Raw genomic sequence first — 13,697 nt, 5'->3', positions numbered from 1 at the left:
GAGGTTATAATTTACTTAATGACCGAAGTTGATTTGGAACTAGTATGTGTTAGAACGGGGTTTTGGAATTTACTATCAGTTAAAGAATCATTTATTCACTGCATGCTATTGAGTTATTTTTATTATTCACATATTCCATGCCTATTTAGCATTTCTGTATTTTATTATTGGCCCATAGTAAGTGTCAATGTCGACCCTTCGTCACTATTTCTTCGAGGTTAGAATGGATACTTACTGGATACATGTTGTTTATGTACTCACGCTACACTTCTGCACTAATCGTGTAGGATTTGAGGCATGTGCATCTAGTGTCCATTCAGGCATGCACCCCCGTTACCTCGAGGCTTAGTAGTGAGCTGCTTTCTAAGTCTGTTCTGCAGCACCCAGAGTCTATATTTTATATTTACTTTCTGTCTACTCTATTTCAGACAGCAACTTAGTGATTTGTATATTCTACTAGTTGCCCATACACTTGTGACACCGGGTCTTGTAAACTTGCTAGTAGACTTTATGGCTTTTGAGCATTTATTTCATTGCATTTGCTCTTTCATTAATTTTCGCTTTACTTTATTAAATTTTCCACTTCTCACTTATTTAATAAATAAAAATTAACTACTTTGAAATTTATAAAAAGAATAAATACACGGCTAATTCACCGTTGGCTTGCCTAGCGACTACGTTGGGCGCCATTACGGCCTATAAGGGAAATTGGGTCGTGTCACTATGAGCGTAGGCACCCGATTTTCATTTTGGTGCTTGGTTTGGACATTTGGCATGTGTCAGGAACATGAATTTATGTTGTGAGGTATTGAGAAAGGATCTTGATGTCACGACCCCAACTTCCCTCCATAGGATGTCGTGATGGCACCTAGTCTCTATGACTAGGTAAGCCTAATATTTGATAACAATTGAACAATTGTATATAACAAAATACTTAAACCCAGTTTGATAAACTCATAAAACTTCTGAAAAGCAAAATCTCAACCATACAATCCCTAAGAACTGTGGAACAGAGTCATAAGCACTATTGAATAAACTAAAATATCTGATACATCATTGTTTGAGAGAAAATACAGCAGTAACTGAGAATAAGGGAAGGTGACTCTGAGGCCTGCGGATGGCGAGCAGGCATACCTTGAAGTCTCCAAAAAAGGAAGCTAGTAGGTAATCTCTAACGACCGGCACGAGCAGATGCACCTGGATCAGCACAAAAAAATATGCAGAAGCGTAGTATGAGTACAACACAACGGTATCCAGTAAGTATCAAACCTAACCTCAGTAGAGTAGTGACGAGGTCAGGTCAAGACACATACTAGGATATAAATAAATAGTATAAAAATGTAATACATATATGTAATGGAAAGTGAAGAAACAAGTGATACGAAACAAGATAATAGCATGAACTACTACTGGAAATCAACAATGGAAACAGCATAAAAGAAGCAACTAAAGGGGCTACAATGATCATGTACAGACAACAACTCCTAGAATAATAAAAGAATGAAACAACAAAAAATATTCCCACCAAAACACTTTGCAACATGAAATAAACAGCAAGAATCACAACGAGGTACCGCCTGGGGTATAATAAAATTAAAACCAAGGTACCGCCTCGTATAATCAAGAATCACAACTGAGGTACTGCCTCGTATTCACATTACTCAATTTCAATTACAATCATTCCTTATACCGTCGCGTGAGCCTTACATTTGAAATAGGTTTTTGAAAACAGTTTTCCCCAAATAGTTGCACGCACTTTAGCCCACCTTATGATGCCACATGGCTTCACGTAGCTCCCCTACAAGCAACACACACACATAAGTCCCACCTTATACCGTCGGATGCACATTAACCCCAAACCTTATACCGTCACATGCGCGTCAATATCATATCACAATAATAATTTGCACCACAAGTGCCCATATATCACAACTTGCTAGAAACCACAACAATACCAATGATTCCACAACAATAGCCCATGGATCCACCACAATGTATACAAGAATATCAACAACAATGAATGAATGAAAAAATGCTCAATAAGATAGATGTTTCAACAATAACCAACATCGCCTCAACGTATTAACGACTTTCACAACTTCAAAACCAAATAACTTAACAATGAGTGAAATAATGTATAACCACGGTATTAGATAAGACTAACTCACAATAAAAGAGATAATATTTCACAATGAGTCTCAAATAATGGAAATCAACAAGTAAAGGGATAACATGAACAATTACTTCAAGTAACGAAAAATCAATAAGGAAAGAGATAACACGAACAATAATTCCAAATAATGATGATTAACAATGAAGAGATAGAATGTACCAATAAAAGAGGCAACAAGTTCAACTAAAGCATGGGAGCAATTTAGCAAGTAGGATGTAGAACAAGTTCTAAACAAGTCAATTAAGGCATGTAAGGATAGTCTAACACAATTAAGGATAAATTGACTATGAGAATTTAGAACATGATATGCCATTTCGATTAAAGCATGAAAATAGTCTAAGTAGCCTAAACCGGTCAAATACCACGTACAACCTGTGTACCCACTCATCACTTTGCGTACACGGATTTCACTTAGCACAATAAAAGCAAACAATACCAATTATAAGGTGTAGTTTCTCCCACACAAATTTAGGCAAGACACTTACCTCAACTAGGCTAATTCAACACTCGAAAATAGCTTTTCCCTTAAAGTTCGCCTCCGCACGGCTCAAATCTAAATAAAATCGACTCAATATCATCAAATAATGCTACAGAATTCAATTGCAATAGATAAAGTTAAGATCTTTACACTTTTCCCAAAAAGTCAACAAAGGTCAACCCAGGGCCCGCCCGGTCAAAACTCGAGTCCAATGGCAGATTTCGTCTACCCATGACCTCACGAGTTCATATATGTGATTAGTTTCAAAATCCGAGTCCAAATCGACTCTCAAAACTTAATTTCTTATTTTTCAAAAACCTAACAAAGTTTCACAAATTTTCACTTTGATTCACAGGATTTTGATGTTAAAATCTAAGATATATTGATGGAATATGATTAGAAATAGATTAAAATCACTTACTCAGGGTTTGTAGGTGAAAACTCTCTCTCCAAATCGCCTCCTACCGAGTCTAGGGTTCAAAAATGTGAGAATGAGTTCAAAAATACTGTGTCCCAGCCCTTTAACCAGCGGGAGATGTCGAATTTGCGACATAGGGTTCGCATTTGTGAACCCTCGCAATTGCATATCAGGGCTCGTATTTGCGAACCCTCACAGACTCAGCATACATCGCAATTGCGATTAAGTCTTCGCAATTGCGAACTGGGAAATATCGCAAAGGCGAACAATTGTTCGCAATTGCAAACACTATCCAATTTCTGATAGCTTCGCAAATGCGAAGGGGAGGTAACATTTACGACAACTGCCACTCACATGTCGCCTTTGCAAATGAGAACTTGGTGTTTGCATTTGCGACACCAGAGCACCAGACACCAAATGCTTGCCATTTTCAGTCCAAAGGACTCTAAAACATGTCTGAAACTCATCTGAGCCCTCAGGGCTCCAAACCAAACATCCACACAAGTATAAAAATATCATACGAACTCACTCGCACAATAAAAAATCAAAAATAACATCTAAAACTACGAATCAAACACTAAAACGCATGATGTTCAAAGAAATTTTCAAGAACTTCTAGAATTACAACTAAGCGTCTGAATTATATCAAAACAACTCCAAACTCAACCAAATTTTGCAGACAAGTTCTAAATACCATACCGGACCTATTCCAAGTCCCAAAATTAAATTCTGGGCTCGATAGCTAAAAGTCAACCTATGGTCAAGCTTTTCAACTTTTAATTGCCAAATTTCGACAAATCAACCTACGGACTTCCAAAATCTACGCCCAAGTCCGAAATCACAATACGAAGTTATCGGAGTCATAAAAACATAATTCCGGGATCGTTTTCAGAAAAGTCAAAGTTTGGTCAACAATTTCAAATTTAAACTTCTAAGTCAAGAATCAAGGATCCAAATCAACCTGAAAACTTCGCGGAACGAAACTAACCAACCCCGCAAGTCATAAAAGCATAAACACACATGTGTAAAGCATGAAAACGTCCTCGAACGTGCATAAGGACATACCTAAAGCGGTGAATGGATAAGGATAACGACTCTACATGTTGTGCTCGGTCTCCCAGGTCACTTCCTCGACTGCATGACCTCTCTATTGAACCTTCACTAAAGCAATATCCTTTGATCTCAACTTCCAGACATGTCTGTCCAAGATCACCACTAGCTCCTCAATATAAGTCAAATCCTCATCCAATTGGACTGTGCTAAAGTCTAAAACATGAGACGGATCACCATAATACTTCTGGAGCATAGATACATGGAACATCGGATGAACCGCAGATAAACTAGGTGGCAAGTCAAGCTTGTAGGCCACCTCTCCGGTCCTCTCAAGAATCTCAAAATGTCCGATATACCTAGGGCTCAACGTGCCCTTATTTCCGAACCTCACCACACCCTTCATGGGTGAAACCCGGAGCAAGACTCACTTTCCAACCATGAATTCAACATCGCGAACCTTCCGATCTGCATAACTATTCTATCTAGATTGGGTTGTACAAAACCAATCCTGGATCATCTTGACCTTCTCCAAAGCATCTCAAACCAGATCCATGCCTATTAATTTAGCCTTTTCTGGCTCAAACCACCCAACTGGAGAACGGCATCATCTCCCATATAGAGCCTCATACGGAGCCATCTGAATACTCGACTGGTAGCTGTTGTTGTAGGCAAACTCCGCAAGTGGCAAGAACTAATCCCAAGCACCCCCAAAATCCATAACACAGGCGCTGACCATATCATCCAATATCTAAACAGTGCGCTCGGAATGTCTGTCTGCCTGAGGATGAAATGTTGTACTCAACTCAACCCATGTGCCTAGCTCACACTGTACAGCTTTCCAGAAATGCGATGTGAACTGTGTACCCCGGTTAGAAATGATGGATACTGGTATGCCATGAAGTCGAACAATCTCGTGAATGTAGATCTGAGCCAGCTACTCTAAAGAATAGGTAGTCACTACCGGAATGAAATGAGCCGACTTGGTCAACTTGCCCACAATCATCCATACCGCGTCAAACTTCTTCTAAGTCCATGGAAGTCTAACAACGAAGTCCATGGTGACACGCTCCCATTCCACTCAGGAATCTCAAGCCGCTGAAGCAAATCACCCGGTCGTTATTGCTCATACTTCACCTGCTAATAATTTAGGCACCGAGCTATATACTTCACTATGTCCTTCTTCATCCTCCTCCACCAATAGTGTTGCCTCAAGTCCTGATATATCTTAACGGCACCCGGATGAATGAAGTACCGTGAACTGTAGGCCTCCTGAAGAATCAACTCACGCAAACCATCCACATTGGGCACACATAACTAGCCCTGTATCCGTAATACACTGTCATCCTCAATAGTAACCTCATTGGCATCGCCATGCTGAACCGTGTCCTTGAGGACAAGCAAGTGGGGGTCGTCATACTGATACTCTCTAATACGGACATATAGAGAAGAACGAGAAACCACCCAGGCAAGGACTCGACTAGGATCCGAAACATCCAATCTAATAAACTGGTTGGCTAAAGCCTGAACCTCCAATGCTAATGGCCTCTCTGCTACCGGTAGATATGCTAAACTACCCAAACTCTCCGTCTTTCGACTCAAGGCATCGGACACCATATTAGCCTTCCCGGGATGATATAGAATGGTGATTTAATAGTCCTTAAGTAACTCTAACCACCTTCGATACCGCAAGTTAAGATCTTTCTATTTGAATAGATGGTGCAAACTCCGGCGGTAGGTAAAGACCTCGCAATGGACACCGTACAAATAATGCATATAGATCTTCAATGCATGAACAATGGCTTCCAACTCCAAGTCGCGGACTGGGCAATTCTTCTCATGGGTCTTCACATGTCGACATGTGTAGGCAATCACCCTACCGTCTCGCATTAACACCGCGCCAAGGCCAGCATGTGACGCATTACAATACACAGTATAGGATCCGGAGCCCGTAGGCAACACTAACATTGGGTTGTAGTCAAAGCAGTCTTGAGCTTTTGAAAACTCGCCTCACACTCCTCGGCCCATCTGAAAGGAGAACCCTTCTGGGTCAATCTCGTCATAGGTGCAGCAATAAATGAGCAACCCTCTACGAAACAAAGATAATACCCGGCCAAACCAAGAAAACTCCGGATCTATATAGCTGAAGATGGTCTAGTCCAAATCTGCATTGCTTCAATATTCTTCGAATCTACCTTGATCCCTTCACTCGACACCACATGACCTAGGTCTGGAGCACGATCCTCAAGTGTTGCTCATGATCTTCCCGGCTGCGGGAGTACACCAAGATGTCGTTAATAAACACAATGACAAATGAATCAAGATAAGGCTGGAATACACTATTCATCAGGTGCATAAATGTTGGTGGGGTATTGGTCAGCCCAAACGACATCACGAGGAACTCGTAGTGACCATACTGAGTCCTAAAGGCAGTCTCTGGAATATCTGGATCCTGAATCTTCAGCTGATGATAACCTGACCGCAAATCAATCTTGGAGAACACCCTTGCACCCTGTAGCTTATCAAATAGGTCATTAATACGTGGCAATGGATACTTATTCTTCACTGTAACCTTGTCCAACTGACGATAATCAATGCACATGAGTATAGAACCATCCTTCTTCTTCACAAACAAGACCGGAGCACCCAACGGCAACACACTAGGCTGAATGAATCCCTTATCAAGTAACTCTTGCAACTGCTCCTTTAGCTCCTTCAGCTCCGCTGGGGCCATACGATATGATGGAATAGAAATGAGCTGAGTATCCAGCAACAAGTCAATACCAAAATCGATATCGCTATCGGGCGACATGCTTGGAAAATCTACTGAAAATACATCAGGAAAGTCTCTCACTACCGGAACTGACTCAACGGTAGGAGGATCAGCACTGACATCCCTCACAAAGGCTAGATAAACATCACACCTGGCATAGCCAGCGTCACGGTCTTAGCATGACAATCACCGATTTCGAAATGGGATTATTTATTTTATTTCAGAGTCGCCACTTGGAATACTTTATGGTGTCCCAAGTCACCGGTTTATTTTAAATCCCAAATCGAGGAAATTTAACTATGTTTAAAGTCTGCGAAAAATAAAAGACCGAGTAAGGAATTCTGTTAACCCGGGAGAAGGTGTTAGGCATTCCCGAGTTCCGTAGTTTTAGCACGGTCGCTTTTAATCATACCTGGCTTAATTAAATTGTTTAATTAAGTATTTTTAGAACCTATGCACGTTTTACCTTTTACCGCTTTTAATTATGGCGCTTTATGAATTTATCTTGGAAACGGATCACATGTGTGTAAATCTGTTTTATTTGGTGCGCGAAAATCATGTCACGCGTACGTATACACAATTAATAACATTTTATTATTATTAAGATTATTTGGCCAAAGTCGCGCGAACGCGTACTTTGATTTATTTTGGGAATCGTAATCATGTCACGCGAACATGTACACAATCACGATAATAAATTAAAAGTGCACCTAAAGCACTCTAACGGTGTTTATTATTCATTCTCTCCTTTGATATTATTGCGAGGCACGAAGTTATCGAAGTAAAATCGTGGGGAAGATGTTATGAATTTCATTGATAGTTGGCCCATGTAGTAGTTAAAGAAAAGAACATCTTATATATTTACAATAATTGGGCCAACCAATTTGTGAATGGGCCAGCAAACTAAGTGCAAACGGAGCAGCTATATCTAGACTCCATTAAATTATACTTAAAAGGTCCACTCTCCAATATGACCAATTATCCTTGAAAGAGAAGCAAATTCCCCTGCCCACTTAATGAAATAATTTTATTACAATAGCTAGTCCCAAGCAGAGCTTTCCCGTTTTTATAAAAGCTAAAAGCTCATGACCCATCAACACTTTTTAATTTGTTCACCAAGCTACACCCATATAATTATAATCCAAACAATCATAAAAATAGGATAAACCAATGCATTGAACTTTCCACAAAAGCACAGCGAAAAAAATCAGCGAAACACTAACTCAAGCAACTAATAGGACAAAGCAGCAAATATCAGAAGAAAACTGACAATAAAAAATGTATTAGGAGCGAAAACTGTAAAGAAGAATGAACCTCAGACGAATCTGAACAAACAGAACAAAGAGCCTCCAAACCTAGTCTTTTACAAACTCTCCGATATACTGAATTTCAGATGGACTCGACCGGAGCTAACGAACCACGACCTCGTCCGCAACCTCAAACTCGACTTAAAACTTGTGTTCCAAGGATTGTTCGGCTGGAATTCTGGTAGTATTTTGGTACTGTTTCATGGTAGAATTAGCAGCGATTTGAGCTACTGTTTCAGGTCCCTTTTTGCTCGTTTTTGAGTGGTTTTGAGCAGCTTTAATGGCTGCGTTTTGGGGTGGATTTGAGGTGTTTCGGAGGCTGATTTTGGTGCATTTCAATGGCAGATTTCAGCTGAGTTTTCCAAGCTGATTTTCACGTTGGTATCAGGTGGAATTTTGAGGAGTTTCATGGTTGTGTTATGGAGTCATTTTCGCAGCTGCTTTGCTGGTTTCGAAGGGCTGTTTTTCAGCTGGGTTTGGAGCTGAATTTCAGCAGGAGTTTGGGGTGGTTAATGGCTGCTTTACATGGTGTTTTGGGGACTGTTTGGTGCTGGTTTTGTAGCTGGTTCGGCGGCCGATTTGAGGTCCTTTTGGTGCTTTAATGGTGCTGATTTTGCTGCGTTCTCATGGAGCTTTAAGGGCTATTTTTGGGGCAGCAGTTATGGTTGTTTGATGATGATTTCCATAGCGTTTTGTGGGAGTAAAGGTGCTGTATTTTTAGGGGCTATTTGCAGCAGGTTTTTGCTGCCTTTTGGACTTATTTTCACTGGAGTTTGGTGAGGGATTTGAAGTTTTATTTGATGAAATTGTGAGGAAGAAGAAGAAAGCTTCCTTTTTTGCCCGTCCCCTCTCAATGTGTCCCCTTTTTTTGTGTGTGTTTATATAGGGGAGTGAGAGTGCTTAAGAGTGTGAATTGGAGAGCAAATTCTCAGAAGGTGCCTTGTGGATAAGGACGTGAGTCATGCATTGTTGAGGGAATCTTTCTCCATATGTTGATCAGTATTTGTGAGCCTATTTCTAACGTGCACTGTGTATTTTTAAGTGTACTGGTGAGTGTGAATTAATTCTTGTCCAAGAAAAAGAGTGCTATGTGATTTTTTAAGGAGAGCAAGTGACTTTGTTATAAAAGATTAGGAAAAGATTTGGAAGAATCTTGTCACATGCAAATGACTTATTGGTTCTTGCTTTATTTAATATTTTTATTTTTATTTTAAGAGTGTAAAATAAAAATACTAGCTAAATACTTTAAAATCAAGAACATATAAAAAAAAATTTGATTTTTAATTTTCTTAAATAAAACTTACTAAAAATGAAATAAAGGCTAAAATATGTATATTAAACTTAAAATTATTTACATACTAAAAAGTGTTGAAAAATCTCAAGTATGGTCAAAAATTAGGTGCTCACACTAAGTAATAATAGATCAACTCTGGTCTCAAAACCACCAATAACAAATAAAAACGACCGATACACGCGGTCCACAACGATAGAATCTCCCACAGGCGTGAAAACATAAATAGGAGAACTCAAAGAATCACGAGATGCATCCAAATATAAAACAAAGTAAGATGACACATATGAATAAGTGGATCCCGGATTAAATAAGACTGATGCATCTCTATGGCAAACCGAAACCATACTTGTATTAAGTAAGTCTGAAGAAACTGTCTCTATCCTACCCAAAAAAAGCATAGAATCTGGCATGGCTTTCCCCTCTAGGGTCACCTCTACCCGCCTATCCCCCACCCCTAGCTGGCTATGCGGGTGGAGCGGCAACAAGGACATCAATCATGGCCTGAGAAGTCTACGGACCTGACTGAATTTATGGAGCATGAGTAGTCTAAGAAGGTGCACCCCTCCTGAGTCTGGGGCAGTCTCTGACCATGTGGCGGGTATCGCCACACTCAAAGGAAGCTCTCAGTGGGCATGGAGGCTGGGAATGGCTTGGGCCTGGTCGGTTGGGCTGACCGCTGAAGGCACCCCGTGCATGAGGTGCACTAGAAAGTGGCTGAGCAAAGTATGCAACCTGAGACCTCAAAACAATCGGAGCACCACTAGAAGCTGAAAGTGCTGAATGAACTGGACAACTCACGTAGCCCATACCATGATGGGTTGTAGCTGCAGCGTGACCACCACTAAATCCTCTTGTACCACAAGGCCTTTTGTCCTCCCTATTATCTCTCTCATGGCCCCACATACCCTTTAACCACCAAGCAATCATTACCTCCTACCGATATAGAGTATCTGCCTCCAACTCTCGAGCCATACTGAACCTAATACATGTAACGACCCGACCGGTCGTTTCGAGAGTTATAACCATATTTTCCCCATTCCTACTTCTTTTTGTGTTATTCAACTATATTATGTTATATCGGGTTAGTTGGTTCGAGTCCGGAAGGAACTCGGGGTGAAATGAGACACTTAGTCTCATAATTAAAAAATTTAAGTTAAAAAAGTGGACCGGATATGGACCTATATATAAACGACCTTGGATTTAAATTTTGATGATTCCAATAGCTCCGTATGGTAATTTTGGGCTTAGGAGCGTGTCCGAAATATTATTTGGAAGTCCGTAGAGGAATTAGGCTTGAAATGCCGAAAGTTTTATTTTTGAGAAGTTTGACTGGGGGTTGGCTTTTTGATATCCAAGTAGGAATCTGATTCTAAAAATTGGAATACCTCTGTTATGTCATTTAGGACTTGTGTGCAAAATTTGAGGTCAATCGGACGTGATTTGATAGGTTCCGGAGTTGTTTGTAGAAATTAGAAAGTTCAAAGTTCATTAGGCTTGAATTGGGGTGTAATTCATGGTTTTAGCATTGTTTGAGGTGATTTGAGGATTCGACTAAGTTCGTATGATATTTTAGGACTTGTTGGTATATTTGGTTGAGGTCCCGAGGGCCTCGGGTGAGTTTCGGATGGTTAACGGATCAAAAATTGAACTAGAACAGCTGCTGCATTTCCTTCTATTGAAAATTGCTTCTGTCCAGAAATTGAGCCCAGATCGAGCTCAGGGTCGAGGGCCACGATCGAAGCCCAGATCGAGCTCAAGGTCGAGGGCCACGATCGAAGCCATGATCGAGTACAGAGTCAAGGGCCACGATCGAAGACACGATCGAGCTCAGGGTCGAGGGCCACGATCGAAGCCCAGATCGAGCACAGAGTCTAGGGCCACGATCGAAGGCACGATCGAGCTCCGGATCGAGGGGCAGGATCGAGGACCTCGATCGAAGGCCAAGATCGAGGGCCAAGATCGAGGCAGAATCGAGGATGTCTGGGCAGAATTACAAAAACAGGGAAATCGTCCCATTTGCCATTTTTGACAAATTGAAGCTTGGGGAGAGGCGATTTTTGATATATTTTCAAGGAAAACTTGAGGTAAGTCCCTTGTGATCATTTCTACTCCATAATATTGAATTACCATCGAGTAATCCGACTAGATTACATGATTTTGAGGCGTAAATCAGAGATTGAAACTTAGAAATTTGGAAATTAGATTTGTAGATTTGAGGGTTGAGTTGAGGTCGGATTTTGGTAAAATTGGTATGGGTAGACTCGTGGTTGAATGGGCTTTCGGATTTTGTAACTTTTGTCGGGTTCCGAGACGTGGGCCCCACAGGCGAATTTTGAGCCAATTTTGGGTTTTGGTCTAATTTTGAAGCTTTTCTTGTGAAATTCATTCCATTAGCATATATTGATGGTATTATACTGATTGTGAATAGATTTGGAGCATTTGCGGGCCGAGTCCAGAGGCAAGAGCATTGCGGGGTAGAGTTTTAACCGGTTTGAGGTAAGTAACGATTGTAAATCTAGTCATGAGGGTATGAAACCCCGGATTTTGTATCATTCTACTTTTTTTAGTGACACACATGCTAGGTGACGGGCGTGTGGGCGTGCACTGTTGGGGATTTGTGACTTGGTCCGCCCCGTAGCAACTGTAAAGTTGCATACTTTGTTGAAACCATTTGATACTTATATGTTTTAGAAAGAATTTCAGTAAATTGGGCTGAATGCCATGTTTGGGCCTTGCGCCAATGCTGTTTGGACCCTTAGGGGCTGTTTCTTATCATCCTCTCACCGTTTTCGACTGAAAATCTATAATCAGTCATGTTTATATTTGTTTACCGCATAACTCAGCTTTATGACTCTATTTTGATGCATATAAATATTTTGGGTCGAATGCCCTGTTTTACTGGAATGCCCGAGGGCTTGATTGGTGAGGATGAGTGTGGATCGGGGCTGCCCGCCTGCAGCATACTTTATTATTATCGCACGTGAGTTGTCCGTGCAGATTATAGCGCTTGGGCTGAAGGAGCCCCTCCGGAGTCTGTACACACCCCCAGTGAGCGCAGGTACCTACTGAGTGCGAGTGCCGAGTGCTGAGTGACTGGGAGGCATGAGTGATTGTGAGGTATGCCCGAGTGGCAAGAGTGATTGTGAGGTATGCCCGAGTGGCAAGAGTGATTGTGAGGTACGCCCGAGTGGCAAGAGTGATTGTGAGGTATGCCCGAGTGGCACGAGTGACTGTGAGGTCTGCCCGAGTGACTGTTTATGATTTCATCATTTTTGCTCACCTTTGCATTGAGCCTTTGTTTGAAAAACTATTGGAAAATAAAAATGATTTTTATTGGAACTGTGTTTAAACGAGATATTTGATTCAAATCCTGATTTTTAAGAGCATGTGGTATTTTACTGAGATTTCCTGATATGAACGTTATATGCTTTATTGCTCGTCACTACTGCTCAGTCTTTATTTATTGTTGTTACTTACTGAGTTGGCGTACTCACGTTACTCCCTACACCTTGTGTGCAGATCCAGGTGTGGCTGGACACGGTAGCGGTTATTAAGTATATTGGTTGCAGATTTTCTTGGAGATAGCAAGGTAGTTGTTTGGCGATCGCAGCCCCTGCTCTTCTCCCTCTTATCTTCCTCTAGTAGTATTTAGCTATTTTTTTCCAGGCTGAGTTAGCCTTGATATTGTTACACAGATTATAGTAGATGCTCATGACTAGTGACACCCCGATGTCGGGCTTTTCTTTTCCGCACTTCTATTTTTCTTTGATTTGAACTCATTAAATGGAGGTTTTTATGTTAAATAACCTTGAAATTATCTTTGAAATGAAAATATCATTTTGTTTTGGAAATGAGTCGGCTTGCCTAGTTCCACGATAGGCGCCATTACGACAGGGGGTTAGTTTTGGGTCGTGACAATACCATAGTTGAGCCCCTCGATAAGACTCGCTCCCTAACTGTAGAAACCAAAGCAGGTGCAGGCCTGGACAAATCACTGAATTGGACAGCATACTCCGACACTGTCATAGCACCCTGGCACAACTGCTCAAACTCCGCGCGCTATGCATGTAAGTGAAGGGTCCGATGAACAAACTCTCTCAAGAAAAACTCTGAAAATCGATCCCATGTAAGTGAAGCTGCATCGGTTGGGCTATCCACCTAGTATGCCCACCACCACTGATATGTCGCTCCATTTAGCTGGAAC

The 13,697-nt window shown here is 41.1% G+C and overlaps 1 long non-coding RNA gene across 1 annotated transcript; it reads right to left on the bottom strand.

Moving 5' to 3' along the window:
• Window positions 1-856: 856 nt before the first annotated feature.
• Window positions 857-9,045, bottom strand: LOC104095085 (uncharacterized). Its single transcript, XR_686057.4, has 2 exons — window positions 8,207-9,045; window positions 857-1,197 (listed from the first exon to the last, which is right to left on the bottom strand). It is a non-coding gene; the product is annotated as an uncharacterized lncRNA (long non-coding RNA).
• Between the last annotated feature and the right edge of the window lie 4,652 nt (window positions 9,046-13,697).

This window comes from Nicotiana tomentosiformis, chromosome 1 (genome assembly GCF_000390325.3).
Source record: "Nicotiana tomentosiformis chromosome 1, ASM39032v3, whole genome shotgun sequence".
NCBI classification, from domain to species: domain Eukaryota; kingdom Viridiplantae; phylum Streptophyta; class Magnoliopsida; order Solanales; family Solanaceae; genus Nicotiana; species Nicotiana tomentosiformis.
The sequence above is the reverse complement of the archived record's forward strand: the minus strand, read 5'-3'. Positions and strand labels throughout refer to the sequence as shown.